Raw genomic sequence first — 6,573 nt, forward strand, 5'->3', positions numbered from 1 at the left:
AGGACACTTGCTCTGTGCTGGCACTGAGCTCATTTGCGTTTTTACATCATATGGTGTGTTATAATATTTGCCAGTTAACATGTTACCTACTATGTTCTTGACACTGTTCTGAGCGCTTTAATATAGCAACTCATTTAATCCTCACCCAAATCCTATGAAAAGAGTACTCAATACTTCTACTGTCACCATTTTCCAAATGAAAACAGAGGTACAGAGAAATTAAGTAGTCCAAGGTTGCCCAGCTAGAAGTGAGAGATGAACCCAGGCCATCTAAGATGTAAGGTGATTAAGTGACTTGTCCAAGGTCATACAAGTGGTTGAACCAGAATTCAAAAGTCTGACTCCCAGGGTTCTGCTCTGGGAAATGTCTCCAACACAGGCAAGGAGGGGACCACCAGTAAAGGAGGCAGGGTGGGACTGCTTCTACTCTTAACTCTGGCTATCTTCCTTGCCCTGGGCACTTCCCCTACTGTCCCAGATTTACCTACCCTGGGGTCCCAGGAGCATGTGATCTGGGGTGGAGGCTGTTACCCTGGGCAAAGTCGTTTTAATCCTTGAACTGACAGGATAAATATGGGTTTAAATTCTCAGTCCTTCATTACCTCCGTGACCTTGGCTAAAGTCCTCTCTCTCTCCCATGTTAGCCTGAGCCCCAGAAGTGGGGGGTCCTTTCTACAATCAAGAATAGGGTCCTTCTGGGATAGGGAAAGAGATGAGATCTCCTTTTGCGGGAAGGCTGAAGATAGGTAGACAGGGCCCTAGAGTAACGCAGGTACCTGCTCAGAGACTGGGAGCTGGGGTTGGATCAGGGACTCTTCTACCCTTTTTTCCACAAGGGCAGTGCTGGAGTCCCCACCCCTGCAGGACCAACAAGGACCTATCTGGGGGTAATGGAAACCGACATGCCTTTCACAGTCTTTCTTGTCCCAACTTTTGGGATCAAGAGTGGATTGTTTTCTAAACCATGGACTAATTCAGTCACTTCCCATCTGTCTCCTCCCTGGGACGTCAGTGGCTGGAGCAGCTGTCTCAGGCTGGAGTCGCCCTGCCTGGCCAGAAACCAGAGAAGTCTCTTTGGAGATTTGGACCCATTTCTGAAAAGCTCATGAAAACCACTTTGCCTTGGTAAAAGGCAGCCTTCAAATGCAAGTTGGAGAGAATGGCCCTTTATAGACTAAAGAGGACTGACCCTTTTTCCTACCCACTGTGTTTTGCTGGGGGCAAGGAGCAAAGGAGGGACATTAGAAGCATCCATTCCTTTTCACTCAGGAAGGTCTCTTCCCTCACTCCAATCCCCAACTCCAGAGATGACTGCTCCTGAACGAGGGAGCCAGCAGATCCTTGGGAAGTTGTCTCCAAGCACCAGTCAGTTCGTTTGTAGTAATGCTCAGCAACCCACAGTGTTTGGAAGTTTTTCCAGCCTCCTAACCTGAATCCCAAGGCCTGCATCTTGGGAGGCAGAGGAAAGTAGGAGGAGACTAAGGACAGGAACAGCTGCAGGATGAGTTGCAGATGGGCCGAAAGCCCACAGAACTTGCTGGAGTTTCTGACAACCGTCCCCGTATGGCTGCATCCAGGGTGCCCCATCACACACCTGGGCTCCTCCTATGGCCAGGTACCCCAACATTTGGCATGGATTCCATAAAGCAGTCACAGTTCAAGGAAGAGCTGGGGTATCACCCCTACTCCCCACTTTGCAGGCAAAGAAACAGGTCTAGAGAGAAGCAGGAGCCAGTGGAGAAGCTGACTTGAACCCAGGTCTCTTAGGCCTGCTGCCTTCTTACTACCCCACTTCCATGTTCAAACCAGAAAGGAGATGATCACTATGGTTGCCCAAGTCATGGCTCTTCTGCTGGCTCCACTTCTAGAACCACAAGCCAAGGCCAGTCCCAGCATTCTTACAATCCCAGGGCCATGAGCAGAAAGGCTCAGCCTTGTCCTCCTGCAAGCTTTCCCCAAGTGCTAGTTGGTTTTATATTTTTGGTACTGGGAATTGAACCCCAGGGGTGCTCTACAATTGAGTCACATCCCCAGTCCTTTGTATTTTTTATTTTGAGATAAGGGCTTGCTAAGTTGTTTAGGGCCTCACCAAGTTGCCCTCGCTGAGGCTGGCCTTGAACTTGTGATCCTCCTGCCTCAGCTTCCTGCCTCGCTGGGATGACAGGTGTGCCCCACCACACCCAGCTTGAGCATTAGTCTCTTATTTACCTGTTTGTTCTCCCCTGGTTGGATTGGGAGCTCAAAGGTCAGGATCTTTGTCTCCTGAATTAGATTTAATCAGATTTGATCAGATTTGGGTTGAGATTGGGGTGGTAGCAATGCTGGGTCTCCAATTTTTAGATTTCTCTCCAGTGACAATACTCAGGGGAGTTCAGCAGACAAGACTACTAACATATCAGTACTTATCAAGAAGTAAAAATGTTTCTATACACAAGACAAAATAGTGGCTTTGCCCCAAGTTGATCCCCTAGAAAGGAAATTCTGGAAAATTTCTGATACACAAAATCAGATCTTGGACAAGTTGTGCAGTTGTGCTTTTAAAGCTATGTAACTGGACAGACTACTTGACCTCTCCGTCTCAGCTTGCTTATCTGTGAAATAGGGATGGTAATGGTACTTTCCCCATGAGATCAAAATATGGATTAAAAGTGTTTAATGTTTATAACACACTTAGTACCAGGAGCACAATGTGTTAAATAAGTGTTCACACACACACACACACACACATGCTGCTGCTGCTGCTCTCATGCATGAGCCGTGACCTCTCTGGTCATGGCCTTGAACCCAGCCACATAGAGGAGTCAGTTGACCTGCCTTGCCTTGCAGAGTACAGTGTAGAGCTGTGGAAGGCATCTTCTTCCTCCCCTCCACCATGGGTCACCGCATGCCCTGCACAGAGTCTCTCCCCAAAGTTACCTCTAAGATCAGGGTCACCCAGGGCCTTGCTTCAGCACTGAGTGCCAGTTCCTCTCCACTGTCCCCTGTTGTGGTGGACACAGACGGCCCTACCAGGAGAAGCAGGGTGAGGCAGGGCAGCATGGTGAGCATGCTCGGACTGAGGACCCTCTGGGAGCCCCTCTCAGCCTGAAGACACCGCCTCCAGCAGCTCCTGGCTGCCTTTGGCTGCTTGAGTGTATGTGAGGGAAGCTGCCGCCCTCTGGTCCTTCCAGTTATTCTGCTTCCTTCCTTTAGCTTATCTGACCCCTGAGACACCTCCTGTGACACCCCTGGTCTGGGAAGGCCAATGATAGGCTGAGCTGCTCCGGAGGAGGGATCAGACCACCCCCGGCTGTGCCCCCAATGTTTGATCCCAGGGCTTAACACTCTGATGCAACACCAGCCTCACCTCTAGCCACCTCCCTCCGGTGGCAGTGCACAATGGCACAGTGTGTGGGGTGTGGGGCTTCCGCTCCCAGGATGGCAACCCAGGGGACCACCTGCTGGAAATAGGAAGAGGCGGGCAGGTGGACCCTAGGGCTCCTCCCTCTTTGGTGCTCCGCTCCCCTGTACAGAGAGGCCTCTTCCCAGAACTCAGCCAGCACCCCACCATCTAGCTCCCCTTCCTGTCTCTGAGCCCCTCTCCCTCACTCCCCATCATTAGTTCCTGTGTGGACTTAAAAACTTGCGTCTTGCCTGGAAGAAATAAGTGTTTAAAGGAGGGAGGCTCCTCACAAATTAGGCTCCTTACAAGTGGGAACTTGGTTTTGCCTGGAAAATGGCCCGCTACTCAAGTGTCATTAACCCTAAGCCACCTTGCTACTCTTGTCAAAATTCTTTCTCTATATCCTTATCTTCACCCATCTCTCCTGCTTCCAACCTTCCAATGTCTCCCAGTCACCCTTGCACAAAATTCAACCTCCCTGTTCATTTCCTCCCTTTCACCCAGGTATGCATTCATCCATCGGTCTGCCCATCCATCAATCTAGAAAGAGGGCTCTGTTCAGAGACCTGAATTCCAATTCTAGACTCACCTCTGAATGGTTGTGTGACCTTAGAACCCTCATGTAAAACAGGATTAATAATAGCACTCTTTCCAAAATTTGATGAAATGAGATAATGCATGTGGAACACTAAGCACAGTGCTTAATGGTAAATATTTAATGCATGTTAACTATTATTATTGTTACTATTATTGACACTGGGTCACGGAAGAAGACTAAGACACTGTCCCTGTCCTGCAGTATTGCAAACTCCAGGCGAGGAGACTTCTAGTGTCTAGAACAGAAGCTAAGTTCTATTTGGCATGTGCCAGCCCCTCTTGCCTTGCCCTGCCCTGACACACCAACCCACCACCTGCTCCAAGGACAGGACGAGACCACCCACCCTCATGGTCTAGCCTGTCATTGCCTCTGCCTGGATGTCCCTTTCCACCTGAAAACTCCCACTCATCCTTAAAGTTTGGTCCCACTTACTATGCACCCCCTTTTTAGGGTTTTTCTGTCTCGACTCCTGTCTCCAGCAAGAATTCATTGGCCTCTTTTCTAATATGTCTCTTATGGTTCTCCATAGACTGCTGTGAGAGGCTGTCCAGGTTGTGTACTGCACAAGGGTGGCTCCTGAGGGGGAAAGTGGAACTCAGCCCTTGCTTTGATCACTGAGCAATAGAACCTGGACTGAGGCTGCACATCCCTGGAAGAAGGGATTTGGCTCCATTCTCCCAAATGGGCCAGTGGGGCACAGGGAAGCTCTGCTAGTTGGCCATGTGGTAGTTGATTGTACTATGAGCTCTTTGAGAAGGGGGCTATGGAAGACTGTCCTTGGCATGCAGTTGGTCCATAATAACTGTGCAGTCACTCTGAGTCCAGGTCAACCAAGGCAGAGCTAAGTACCGGCTAGCATGGAGTATTTGGAGGGGGACTCCCCTTTTCCAGGAATCTCTTTGATGGGTTCCAGCCAGGATGGTTTCAGAATCCCAGAATTTGCTAAAATTCTCTGGTTCAGCCTAATTCCCCAGAGCCTGTCCTGGCCTGTGGTCCCTCTCAGCACTCCAGAAAGGCATCCCACAGCTGTCACTGAAGTCTAAGGGCAGGATGCCTAATGCCTCATTCTCTCTTTTGGGTTTTCCACTGTTAGCAAGTTCTTCCTTACAAATGGAGTTTTGCTTTTTATTCTCTTCAATTTACCGAAATTAGGTAGGCTGGGCTTGCTCTAGGTTACACTGAGAATTGGTGGGGGACCAGCTTCCCCACCTTCCAGTCAGTCCCTTTCCCATCTTCCCTGGGGCCTGACGCCTGGCTGCAGGCATGCGCAGCATGGGCCTTCGGATGGGGACGGCCTTCCATCGGCAGAGGAAAAGGGGGTCACCTTATCCCCAAAGAGTAAGCCAGCCTCAGTTTCACCATCTGTAAATTGAAGCTGCCACTCAAAGGGCATGGTGTAAATTTCATGCATTCCTGCTAGAAAAGTGCTCAGCACAGCGCCTGGCACGCAGCACGTGTTCAATTAATTCTAACATTGTGACTATTAGACCTCCGGAGTCCTGGACCGTGATGCAGGTCTCCTGGCCCCGGTGCCAGCCCCGTCCCCGAGGGCGCAGGAGCCACCGCGCGTGGGGCAGGATGTGGTGGGCGCCCAGCCGGGACGAGGCAGGAGGCATCGGGCAGAGAGGAGCGGGCGGCGGAAAGCAGGGAGAGAAAACCCCAAAGGCCCGGAAGGCCGGGAGGCAGGCAGGGCACCGGCTGGAAACCGCGGCTATTTGCAGCATCGCCCTCGGGCTGCGGTCAGGTTGGGGCTAGCAGTCCTGGAGGCTGAGCCCGCCGCCCCGCCCGGTGCCCTCGGCCACCCGGGCACGGCCTAGGCTGCTGCGTCCCGCTTCGCCTCGTCCTCGTGGCCGGGGCGACAGCTGGGGCTGGGCGCCGCTGCCAGCGGGAGGGCGAGGATGATGGCGAGCAGGGCAGGACGCGGGATGGCGGGGTGGGTGTGACCCGCGGGTGGGCAGGGTGGGTCGAGGTGGGGCGCGACCTCGGGTGAGCCGGGCTGGGACAGGTTCGGCTTCGGTGCGACCCGGGAAGCGGCCGGGGGTGGCGCGGGGGGCGGTCTGGCCGCGGGGCGGGTGGCGGCCGCGCAGAGGCTCCCTGGGCGCCGGGTGGGCGCGCAGGATTGCTAAAGGCTGCGGTTTGGCTAGAACTGCAGAGCCCAGAAGAAAAAGGGCGCAGGAGGGAGGGACTGGAATAAAAAGGAAAAGAACGGCGGGAGAGAGGAGGAAACGGGAGCCGAGGGCGGGATGCGGGGGAGCCGCCAAGCGCCCGCTCCGGCCCGAGGAGGTGGGGTGATAGGCCCACTGTACAGGCAGCTTGGGGGGTCGAGAGCCGTGGGTCAGGCCCCCTCTGCTGCCTGGCAGAGGAGGGATTCGAACCGGGATCTGCCCGCCCCTCGCGTGCTTTTCACTTTGGGGAGCCCCAAAGAGGAATAGAGGGGAAGTGGAAGGGAGCTGCCTGCGGGGAAGGGGTCCCGGCTGCCTCGTGGAGGCCCCCAGGGGAGGGGAATCTGTCAGGGAACAATCTGGGTTCTGCCACCGGGGCGACGCCTCTGGGCGCTGCTTGCGCCTCTCCTGCGCTCTTCCAGCACCCCCAA

Source organism: Sciurus vulgaris, assembly GCF_902686455.1.
Source record: "Sciurus vulgaris genome assembly, chromosome: 3".
Classification (NCBI taxonomy): Eukaryota; Metazoa; Chordata; class Mammalia; order Rodentia; family Sciuridae; genus Sciurus; species Sciurus vulgaris.